Below are 12,963 nucleotides of genomic sequence, written 5' to 3'. Positions count from 1 at the left end.
TTTCATTGAGAAGTTAAAAATTCCAAAAATTCCATGAGCTCTGTAGATTTGTAACAAATAAGAAAAATATTTTGCAAAAAATACTGTCACTTTTCACACTTCATCATAATTCAAAAAAATTCAGGGAAAATCAAATTTTTGAAAATTACAACAAACTCCATTTTAATAGGTACAAAAATGCAAACAAAAAATGGGGGTAAATAATTGCAGATTTTTTTTATTGAAGTTCAAATTCTCCATAAAATATCATAGAAATATTAAAATCAAAATATTATAACTAGTTCAATATGAAGGGTTTATCCTTAGAGCTTCCCATTAGGGGACATTTCCCACTGTACTCAAGATGACTCTGAGGGTATATTTCAATAAGGGAGATTTCTCTTTAGAGTGGAGATATTCCTCGGTATACAGTTCAACTGGAAGAAAATTGCCTATGTTTTTGGAGGAAAGATCTTGATTCCCATTCTTCAAATTGCTCCTTTAACTTCCTTGTTGCTGAGGCTGTAGATAATGGGGTTCAGTATTGGAGTCACCACTGAATAGGACAGAGAGAGCAACTTGTCCATATCCAGGGAATAGATGGATTTGGGGCATATGTAGATGAACACGGCTGTCCCATAGAACAGTACCACTACAGTGAGGTGCGAGGAGCACATGGAGAAAGCTCTGTGTCTGCCTTTGGCAGAGCTCATTTTAAGGATCGTGGAGATGATGTGGATGTAGGACACCAAGATCAGCAGGAAGGGCACCGTGATGATGAAGGCAGTTGCCACAATGATTTGGAACTCATTCCAGTAGGTGTCTCCACAGACCAGCGTCAGCACTGGCTGGATCTCACAGAAGAAGTGGTTGATCACATTGGACCCACAGAAAGGGAGAATGAAGATAAACATGGTATGGTCCAGGGCCACAAGGCTTCCACAGATCCATGATCCGGCAGCCAGCCAGATAACACAGACTTATTCATGATGTCCGCATAGCGCAGTGGGTTACATACGGCGCTGTATCGATCACAAGCCATAACGGCTAGCAGGCAGCACTCTGTTGCTCCAAATAACAGAAAGAAATACATCTGTGCAGCACAACTGGCAAAGGAGATAGTTTTATCCTCTGAGAGGAGGTTGGCCATCATCTTGGGCAGGGCGACGGAGGTGTAGCAGATCTCCAGGAAGGACAAGTTCTTGAGGAAGAAATACATGGGGGTGTGAATGGCTGGGTCCACATTTATAAGGATGAGGATGAGGATGTTGCCCAGCACTGTGATGAAATAAATACATATGAACAACAGAAAGAGAAGGCACTCCATATGCAGGAGGTTAGAAAAGCCCTGTATAATGAACTCAGTTACTGAGGTGTGATTTTCTGTGATCCGTTCAGGGGAGTTGGAAATTTCAGGATATTTCAAGTTAAGAAATAAAAAAATACCAAAAAAAGTATTCATTATTTTGATACAGCATTTAAGTCAAGCATAACTATCTTCATACATAGCCATCTATCTATCTATCTCCATAGAAATATATCTACCTCTTTCTCTCTCTAGACATCTATCTATGTCCCTAGACATCTATTTATCTCTATCTTCATACATACTCATCTCTCTGTCTTTCTCCCTAGATAGCTATCATCTCCCTCTCTCTCTCTCCATATATATCCATCTATCTATCAGGGCTGACATCATATTGGCCAGATTCTGTCCTCACAACAAGTGTAAATCCACGGCAACTTCACTTCAGTCAATGGTTCTCAGTTGTCTCAGTTACTTCAAACTTAGGCTTGTGTATCTCCAAGACCACATACATCTGTTTTATACCAGCACTGCCCCTTCTGCTATGTACAGTCGGCCAAGCTGGACAGTCTCTTACGGAAAAGGATAAATGGAAAAATCAGATATCAGGAATGGCAAATACAAAAACCTATAGGAGAACCATTCAACTTCCCTGGCCCACTATAGCATTACCTTAAGGTGGCCAATCTTCAGCAAAAAACTTCAAGGAGCCAGATTTCAAAGAGGAAACTGCTGAGCTTTCAGTTTCAATCAGCAAATTTGACCATCAGCTCAGGATTAAACAAAGACTGTGAATGGCTTGCCAATTACAGAACCAGTTCCCTCCCTTGGTTTCCACACCTCAACTGCTAGACCAGGGCCTCTCCTCCCTGATTGAACTAACCTCAGTTAATCTCTAGCTTGGTTTCTTAGCATATATAACCTGCCTGGAAATTTCACTACCTGCATCTGACGAAGTGGGTATTAACCACGAAGCTCACGCTCCAAACGTTCTGTTAGGTCTATAAGGTGCCACAGGACTTCTCTGCTGCTTTTTACAGATCCAGACTAACCACGGCTACCCCTTGATACTTTATCCATACACAGTCTCCATCTGACTATCCATCTCCCAAACACAGCCATCCATCTAGCTATCCATTTCATACACAGCCATCCATCTAGCTATCCATCCATACCATATACAGCCATCTATTTTATTTATCCATTCCAAACACAGCATCTGTATTCCATCCCATACACAGCCACAATCTAGTCCATCCCATTACGGCCCAACTATCTATCTGTCCCATACACATTCCATCTATCTATCACATTTTGCCATTGTGTTGAAATTATGGACTAATAAGTATTGTGATTGTGCACTGCTCCTCCTGAAGTATAATTGTCTTCGATGGCTGCCGGATAGATGTTCTGTTGTGTGGGAAAATAACTGTCGTCATGTCACAGGGCATTGCACACACATTGTGCTCTCTCCTGGAGACTTTACTTTCATTTTTTTCTTGTTTCCTTTTTTTTTCGATTCTTAATCTAAATAGAGAAGCCACCCCCCCGTTCACCACTGATTCTGGTTATATCTTCGCTGTGTCTGAAAATTGTAGCCTAAATGTATTAAAGCAGGACTTGGGGCAGAGGACTGGAAGCTTATGTTCTAATTTTTACAAAACAGAAAGCAGAGCTGTAGTGTGTTTTTCCCCACAAGGTTCTATTTAACCCATTGTGTTGATATTGGGAGGCAGTTGCTTTCCAATGGAGCTTAGGTGTCTGATTGACAAGTCAAGGGAGTTTCAGCTTTTCATTCCTGGCTCTACTGACTTCATTCCACCAAGTGACTTTAAGCAAGTCACTTCCCTTCTTTGTGGTCTTAGTGTCCCCTGTCTGTTAAGATTGAGGATAAGAATCAGAATATTAAAGTTGGAAGGGACCTCAGCAGGATCATTCTAGGTTCCAACCCCCTGCTTCAAAGCAAGACCATCCCCTCAAGGCTTTGTTAGCCCTTTTCCCCAAAGGGGCCCATCAAAGGATTGAACTCACAACCCCTGGGTTGCAGCCAATGCTCAAACCACAGAGCTATCCCTCCCACTACAGATATAGGAGATTATCAAGGTCCTATAAACTGAAGGGACTTGAAAATTACTAGCATGTCAAGTACTGCTTTTGCCCCAGCTCCCGAAGTGGCCCCCTCAAGGCATTGAAACTCACGTCCCTTGGGTTTAGCAGGCAAAGCTTTAAACCACTGAGCTAAACCTCTTCCTATAAAAGCTTGATATCCACTTTAGTGAGGGCTTTATAGATCCTTTGCAGAGGAAGTGGTACACTATTAAAAATGTTATGTTAAAATAGTACAATCCATGTGGGGACTGCTGGGCAAATTTTAAATTATATGTGTATTCCTAACTCAAGCAATTTTTCCCAAACAAACCACTGATGTGAGTATTCCTGACTGATCACAATACAAATAAGAGGTTTCCCTCAAATTTGATGAAACCCTGTAACAGATAATGGATTGGGAGTCAGAAAACCTGGGTTCTCCATCTTCTCAGAGCATCAGATGATGTGAAATGTTGGTCAAGTGACACTAGCTCTCATGCCTCAGTTTCCCCATCTGCGAAATAGGGATAATGATATTGACCTGCATTTGTAAGTGCATTGAGATCAATGAATGAAAGGTGCTATATAGAAGCTGGATACAAATATCTTTGTTTTATAAATGGAGAAACTGAGGCACAGAGAGGGGACACGATGGCCCAAGCTCATCCAGTAAGATGAGATAAACCAGGGAGTGATTCTCCTTTTGCTTATGATGGTGTAAAGCAGGACTCACTTTTTGCTCAGCTGATATATATAGGGGCACGGCTCCATTGACTTCATTGGAATTATACAGGTTCACACCAGAAGGGGATTTTGGCCCAAGTGAATTACACAGGGATAACTGAGTCAAGATTCAAGCCATGGATCTCTTGATTCTCAACCTACTGATCGGAACCCTATATAGATAGACTCAAATGAATATACTGACATGTATGGGCATACAACAAAGCCAAGGGAATTCAACCCACAGAAGTAAACGTGCCCTTCTTCCTACTGTTTTCACACAGGAAGGAAACGTGAGACAGTTTGTTTTCCTGCTCTCAGCATCGAGGGAAATACTGAGTTCTGTTTAACAGCCCAGGAACTGGGCAGAAAGTCAAGATGCCTCGGTTCTAGTCCTCACTACCACTGACTCTTTGTGGGGCCTACACCAAATCACTTCCCCTTCTGTAAAATGGAGATGTTGACATGGGGTAAAGGTCATGTTTTTTAATATATTTAGGTGCCGAAGGAAGCAGACAGGATCTCAGTGGGATTTTCAAAGGCACATCAAGAGAGTTAGGTGCCTAAATACCTTTAAAAATCTGACCCTTCCTGGCTCAACACACAATTAACCTGTGGAATTTGGTGTCATGGCATATTGTGATGGTTAAAAGTATAACTGGGTTCAGAAAAGAACTAGATATGTTCATGGAGGATCGGTCCATCAATGGCTATTAGCCAATGTGGTCAGGGACACAACCCCATGCTGAGGGCGACCCTAAACCTCTGGCGGCCAGAAGCCAGGAAGGGAAGACGGGTGAATCACTCCATAATTGCCTTGGTCTGTACACTCCTCCGAAGCTCTGGTAAAGGCCACTGTCAGAGACAGGATACTGGGCTAGATGGACCTGTATGGCAGCTCTTATGTTGACTTAGATAGCTATGTCCCATTTCAAAACTGATTTAAGGCAGGCTTTTTAAAATATGTATGTGCCTAACTTGCATTGATTTCAATGGGAGTCAGCTGTCTACAATTTTCCTTTAAAAATCTGACCCACAGGCCCAGGACTCTAAGTCCCATTGACTTTCAGTGAGACTTAGGGACAGTTTTTGAGAGTATTTAGGCACCTCACATTGCAGATAGGTGCCTAGTCAGATTTTCAAATGCACCAAGGCCCATAACTCCTATTGAAATCCATGGCTAGTTGGCACCTAAGGGCTTCTAAAAAGTGATCTGGATGCCTAAATACCTTTAACAGTCTCAGACTCCTAAGTGCCTAAGTCACTTTTGAAAATTGGACTCAAGCCCCTAAACCACTTAGTCACCTTCTGAAATGTTGCTTACACTTTTTGGGAATTGGAGTGCTCTGAGATCCACAGATGAACATGGTTTTATGAGAACTATTAAGTGTGAACATCAAATTAAGACGCGTGCTCCCTCTCGCCGCAGCTTGTCTAGAGGCCGTGTGAGCTAGTAGCTGTGACACTGAGCTAGGTCTCAGAAGACCTGGCTTCTGTTCTCTGCCCTGTTACTGACCTCCTGGATGACCGTAGCCAAGTAATTTCACCTCACTGTGACTCAGTTTCTCCATCTGTAGGACAGGGCTGAGGATACTTAGCTCCTTTGTAAAGTAGTCTGAGACCTGGAAACGAAAAATGCTGTAAAAACAGGTATTCTTATTAAAATGGCCTGTATATGAGTTAATTTAGCACAGATGAAAAGTTGCTTGCCAGGCTTCTCCTGTTTTACAGCAGTAAAGGACAGGATAGGCATTAGGGCATGTTTCCTAAATGTGCCTCTATTCTTGTTTCGCTGGACCCCCTACAAGCCTCTGCCCACACAATCACTCCTTGCCATGCTGATGGCCCGGTACCTGAGCTTGCAGCCTTGCAGACTCTAAACATGGATTGTGCCTGCATGTTAGCCAGGGACTCTCAAAGAACCTAACAGAGTTAGAAGCCGAATTCCCACCCATGTTCAGTTGGAACAAGGCTCCTGCCTGTTTTTACCCTTTGGAAAATCACAGTGGAAATTTTCAAAGGTGACCAGTGATTTTGGATGCCCTCCTGGAGCCACCTTGCAAAGTCCTGATCCATAGAAAGACCTGAGTACTAGAGGACTCTTTTGGGATGTCTCAGCATGGACTCCCTGTAAGTGAGATACCCATACTCGCTAGTAGCCAGACCAATGGCAGCTAACATTGTGTCTCTGCTACCCAAAGGGCAGGCTGGTCAGTGCTTTTCCTCTTGTAACTGATCCATCACACTGATCTTCTGCAATGGAGAAAGCATTCCCGTGCCGTGCCAATGTGCCCTATCTTCCTCCCTCTCTCCCCCAGCTCTCCATACTAGGATATCTAATAGAGGTTAGTCCCATGAACTGATTGGTCTGTAAGTTCTCTGGCACTCTCCCCTGCCCAGGTTTTCCCAGAATGCACTGGCACACGCATACACCTCCTGCATAAAAACAGTAGCGATGGCTGAAACATGGCCACCGAGTGGTTATGGTGACCATACAGTGGATGGAGTCCCAGGGTGGGAGGGAGCTGCTCTCTGGCTAAGCCTGCACACACAGCCGTTTAATTGGTGTTAACTGTGATGTCACTTTAGAGTGGGATTTTCCAAGTGGCCTAAGGGAATTATGCATCTAAAGTAATTAAAAAAACAATGGGGGCCGGACATCAAACTCCCTCAAGCCCCTTGAACAAGCCCAGTTTTACGTATTTTATTTGCAGTATGAACTAGTCTGAGACCCAACAATTCATCTCACGTCAGAGATGGTACAAACTTCACTCTGCATCGCTGCTGCCCTGCTCTGTTCAAACAATAAATTAGCTTTCTCCAGAGTCAGGCAGCCTCAGAGATTATGACTTTAGCCTTGCAGTCAGATTGTAACTGGGATCATCCCATTGGAAAAATGATCCAGAGCTGTTCCCTGTATGCATAGCTGAGGTGCCCATCACTCTAAACACCTTGATAGCTATCTGACCTAGTGCCCATATGGACTTTTACTGTCATAATATTATTGATCTGTAATTTGTATTGATTTATTCCTTCACAATTAAACTCTGCTGATCAGCTAACAATGAAAGGACTAATGGGTCCCACTGGGCATTATTAAAAAGGTTTTGCAATGATCATGAAAAAGAGTTTCAACTCCACAGGTTGCAGAGGGGATCATTAAAAGTCAGTGGGCTCCACTAGTGTAGCAACACTGAATCCACAATGTTATACTCAGGATAAATTTGGTTTATTGCACTAACTGCCTAGAGACAGGAGTCACATACAGAGTTCTCAGTAGTGGGTAAGGCTAAAACAAACTTGATGTTAAATTATAGCAACTAAATGAGACCTTGTGGGGATTCAGCCAATGTGAGGAACAAAACTTTCTGGGCTAGATTCTCAGTGGGAGTAAATTGCATCGCCTCATGCAAGTCAGTGGAGCTATGTTGTTTTTTACCAGTTGGGGATCCGGGCCCATGACGTGTGGCAGAATAGAAGCATGACTTAATTCTCACAAGAGGAATATCCCAAGACACGTTCACATAGGGTCCCACAGTAGCAAGCGGTGGAAATGTCTTTGGGGCCAAGGCAATTCTTCCTCAGGAAAGACAAAACACCTATTACTCCAAAGAGCATCAAGGGGAATACAGCTAGTTCTGTGTAAACATCACGGGGGAAGATTTTATCCTGGAGTAACTCCATTTTAGGCAGTGGGATTACACCATGGGTAGGCTTGGCCCATGTGCTGTTAGCAAAACCATCAGAACAGTTCAGGGCTGAGCAGCTCAGGGAATGGAATGCAGATTGTGTTTCAAGTCCATATAAAATCTGCCACTAGGATGCAAGTGACCAGTTCTGGGTGCTAACTGAAGGCCAGCTTACAAACTCCTTGGTCACATCAGTGAATAGTTAGACAGATGATCAGTCAATAGAGCTATTCGTGACAATAACCATTTACCAGTGTGAGTGAAGGAGTCACAGTCTGGCCTTTATGAAGCATTCCAACCAATGGGAATTTAAAGGCCCAATTCTTCCTTACTCACATGGGGCAGTACCTTATGACTAATCCCATGGATTTCAATAGATCTACTCATGGGGTAAAATACTATTCCATGTGAGTAAAAAAGGCAACATCTGGCTTGTTGGTCTTGCATTGATTTAGATGGTCATATGGTTCAAAAGTGTTAACATAACCCGCTCACTGTCCAACATTAACCAGTATTTAAAAAGGTTCTAGGTTTGATATTCAAAGACTTCTGCCTCCTCAGTGCCATGGCAAACACGCCATTAACAATCCTTTTAAGGTTTTATTAAAGATACAGAAAAGAAGAAAAAAACAGTTACAGTATTTGAAATTTAGAGTATTAAGTCAGGCTTTCATTTTAACAAAATTCCCTGTTTCCTTTCCCTTTAGCTGGAGAGAGTTTTTAGAAGGGAAAAAACAAGCAAACACCTTTTTGACAGTCTCTTAGATGGTATCAGTGATGGTCATAACTGTCCTTGGGGGGAAGAGAAGATGTTAGCTGAGATGAGTTGTAAGTGGTGGTGATGTTACAGTCCAATCCTGTTTCATCCCAGGTGGTTTTTGGAATTCAGCTGGAGCCAGCAGAGCTGGTGATGTCATCTGGGTCCCTCTCTTTGGCTTGGCCGAGTCAGGACATCTTTCAGGATCAGGATGAGGAAGGCCTGGGGGTCCAGGAAATGGTGGTTATAGTACTCATGTTGGTGAAGCTCGCTCCAGCAGCCAATTTCTCCAGAGTCTCTTTCTGTAAGGACCCCAGAATGGAGTGGTGAGTGGAATAGCCCTCCTCTCATTATTTTGTCTACCAATTAGGCCTAATTTTTTGGGTCACTGATTTCTGGTTTCATGCTTTTCATTTACCCGTCATGATCTTAACACAATCCTTGAGCTAGGCCTCTGTGTTTGGACTCATTCAGTCTGTCTTCCTTTCCCTACCTTTCCCCATCAACATTTCTTGTCCTAGGTTATTGTGGCATCTTATGAACTTTCATTCACCTCTCACAGTTAAAGTCATGATCAGGGTAAAATTTGTAGGCCCAATTATCACAACAGTCTGATGTCAGAACCTGGCTTCTGGTTTTGGTGTCCTGTGTGGAATGGATTGTTGGTTTGGAGGTGGAGGAGTTCTTGGGAGCTGGCAGTCCCGAGCAGAGCTGAGTGAAAATTTTTGGATGATCTGTTTATTCACTGAAAAATGTTGTTTTGGGTCAACTTAAACTATTTGAAAATTTGTGCTGAAAATGCCAAAGAGTTTTGGAGGGAGAGCTCAGTGGTTTGAGCATTGACCTGCTAAACCCAGGGTTGTGAGTACAATCCTTGAGGGGAGCACTTCTGGGGTAAAATCAATACTTAGTCCTGCTAGTGAAGGCAGGGGCCTGGACTTGATGACCTTTCAAGATCCCTTCCAGCTCTATGAAATAGATATATCTCCATATATAAAAATGGGCATACTGGGTCAGACCAAAGGTCCATCTAGCCCAGTTTCCTGTCTTCTGAGAGTGGCCAACACCAGATGCTTCAAAAAGAATGAATGGAACAAGGCAATCATCTAAATGATCCATCCCCTCTCATCCAGCTTCAGCATCTCACAGTCAGGGCGTAGGGATACACAGAGGGTTGCATCCCTAATTATCTTGGCTAATAGCCTTGGATAGACCTATTCTCCATTAACTTATCTAACTCTTTTTGAACCCAGTTCTACTTTTGGCCTTCAAAAGTCCCTATGTCCCATTTGTTTTTTTTAAACTGCAATTAGTATAAACACGAATCTTCCCATGTCCCATCAAGAGATGTCTGAAACCCATGAGCCTGGTAACTTTCAAAACTAGTTAATAATAACTTGTGGAACTCACCGAGGCCATGATAATTTTTTTGTGTTTAAAAATAAAATGTGTTTACTTTATTGTTTTTAAAATGTTCAGACTTTCAATTTTATGAAACAACTCCTTAAGATCAGAATCAGATGCCTTGTATCTTGATTGACACTACAGAAAACAGTGTCAAAACCTCTCTATGTTACACAAGTTAAGTCAAAGGAGTAAATATAGATTTACACTACATTTGTAGATTGTAATGCCAGAAGGAACGTAACACAAGAACGGACATACTGGATCAGACCAAAGGTCCATCTAGACCAGTATCCTGTCTTCCAACAATGGCCAATGTCAGGTGCCCCAGAGGGAATGAACTGAACAGGTGATCATCAAGTGATCCATTTCCCATCACCCATTCCCAGCTTCTGGAAAACAGAGGCTAGGGACACCATCCCTGCCCATCCTGTCTACTAGACATTGGTGGATCTATTCTCCATGAATTTATCTAGTTCTTTTTTGAATCCTGTTATAGTCTTAGCTTTCATAATGTCCTCTGGCAAAGAGTCCCACAGGATGACTGCATTCTGTGAAGAAATGTTGCCTATTAATTTCATTGGATGACTCCTGGTGCTTGTTTTATGTGAAGGGGTAAATAACACTTCCTTATTCACTTTCTCCATGCCATTCATTACTTTATAGCCCTCTCTCATATTCCCCTTGAGTCATCTCTTTTCCAAGCTGAAAAGTCCCAGTCTTTTTAGCCTGTTCCATCCCCCTAATCATTTTTTTTTTGCCCTTTTCGGTACCTTTTCTAGTTCTAATATATCTTTTTTTGAGATGGAGTGACCAGAACTGCTCACAGCATTCAAGGTGTGGATGTACCATGGATTTATACCTTGGCATTATGATATTTTCTGTTTTATTATGTAACCCTTTCCTAAAGGCTTCTAACACTGTTTGTTTTTTTGACCGATGCTACACATTGAGTAGATGTTTTCAGAGAACTGCCCACAATAACACCAAGATGGGGGCAGGGATAGCTCAATGATTTGAGCAGTGATATGCTAAGCCCAGGGTTGTGAGTTTAATCCTTGAGGGGGCCACTTAGGGATCAGGGGCAAAATCAGTACTTGGTTCTCCTAGTGAAGGGAGGGGGCTGGACTCAATAACCTTTCAGGGTCCCTTCCAGTTCTATGAGATGATAATAATAACATATGGAAATATACCTCAGATATCTTTCTTGAGTGAGGACAGAGACCCATCAAGAAGCCTATAGGGCCAGATTGTCACATGACACATACAGCTTATAATATAGCAGATAATAGTTAGTCCTGCCTTGAGTGCAGGGAACTGGACTAGATGACCTCTTGAGATCCCTTCCTGTCCTGCGAGTCTACAATTCTGTGTACACTGGTGTAACTCAGAGTAGGATTTAGTCCCTTCTAGTGTAGCCGGCATTCATGCCCATGGCTGGGGAATGGAAATGTGTTAGAGCTTCCACTTACAGTCCTGCATGTAGATTTACCAGAAGACATTTTCACTGCATGGGATTCAACATGCAGGGCAGGAGAGATGCAGTTTTAGCATGCCTGGGGCCAGATCCTCAGCTGGCGTAAACTGACATAGCTCTAAAGCAAGGGTCCAGCCCACTGATTTCCATTTATATCAGATGGGGGTCTGGCCCCATTGCCTCCAATGAAGCTGTGCTAATTGACACCAGCTGGGGATCGGTTCTTTTGGCTTCTGTGGAGATGCAGCAATTTACACCCACTGGGGAGGTCATGCCTACTGAGTTCAGTGCAGCCACATCCATTTAAAGCAGTTGGACACCTGCTCCAATGTGTGATTCTAGACACTGAAACACGTCTTCATAGTTCCAATTCATTCTCCTAAAGAGTCCAAGGTGCCTTGGGGATCAGGTCCCTGAAGCCACTAGATGGAATTGAAAGATACTTAGTCAGTTATCACTGGTGAGGGTGGAGTGGAAGAAGATCAGAAACCTCCTGGCTTTGATTAGACACAAAGACAATATCTCTCTATTTATAAGGGCCCTTTAGACTGCTGCACGGTTACACCAATTTGCAAATCTTTAAAAGGCTGGCATGAAACTACTCTTTTTCCAAAGGTAAGTGGAATTATATTGGAGGCAGGAACAGATTACCTAGAACCTCAGTGAAAGAAAGCATAATGCAAGATATCTATGACTATTTGCAAAGAGGAATAACTGGGACAATATGATCTGTCTATCAGATACCATACATATCTCTCACCTTAGAGAGCAGGGGGAAAAAAGAGATATAGTTATGGTGGGTGGATAGATAGACAGACAGATAGACAGACAGATAGATACTTCATGCTGGATGATAAAAATCATATGATTTAAATAATATATTATTTAATTTCCCTGATTTTAAATTTTGTTTTTGTAAAATTCATCTCCAAAGTATGATAGTTGGACAGTTATTCTGGGAAGAAATATTACTTCATATTTCTCTGGATAACTTTTCAATAACCATTCAGGGATTATAATGGTCCTCTCTGGCCTTAATAACTACCTATCTATTGGGATACTTTCAAAAGTACAGATAGAATTCTCAGTGGGAGTCCGGCACCCACCTGCCATTTGTGCCTTTGAAAATCTCCCTGTAAACAATCTATCTAATCCCCCTTTCTGAATCCAACCAGCTGCCTTGTCTCGTTTTTTATCTAGGCTCTTTTAAAAGCAAAGTAGCACAATTCTGCAGAGTATCAATATCAGTGTGTTCAGCACAAGTGAATGGTGCTGGAGCAATACACCTGGAGAGAGAATCCCTTATTTAACCAATAACTCCAGTAGCAAGATATGAGATGGCAGTGCACAGCCAATGCACCATTGAAACAAGTTCTCCATCACACACGATATCTCACAAGCATGAAATACAAAATACACACAAGATACTCAAACACCCTCCAAACAAGTTGTTTTCTACTTTCTGCCACAAGCAAGTTCTTCTTATATGCACACACATACAGCCACACAACATAAGCACATACACAGCTTTCAAAACTTC

General features: G+C 42.4%; 1 pseudogene; it reads right to left on the bottom strand.

Moving 5' to 3' along the window:
• Positions 1-431: 431 nt before the first annotated feature.
• LOC116826510 (olfactory receptor 10C1-like) lies at positions 432-9,045 on the bottom strand (annotated as a pseudogene).
• Between the last annotated feature and the right edge of the window lie 3,918 nt (positions 9,046-12,963).

This window comes from Chelonoidis abingdonii, chromosome 14, assembly GCF_003597395.2.
Source record: "Chelonoidis abingdonii isolate Lonesome George chromosome 14, CheloAbing_2.0, whole genome shotgun sequence".
Taxonomy (NCBI): Eukaryota; Metazoa; Chordata; order Testudines; family Testudinidae; genus Chelonoidis; species Chelonoidis abingdonii.
Note: the sequence above shows the minus strand (reverse complement) of the source record. Positions and strands in the feature narration are given on the sequence as shown.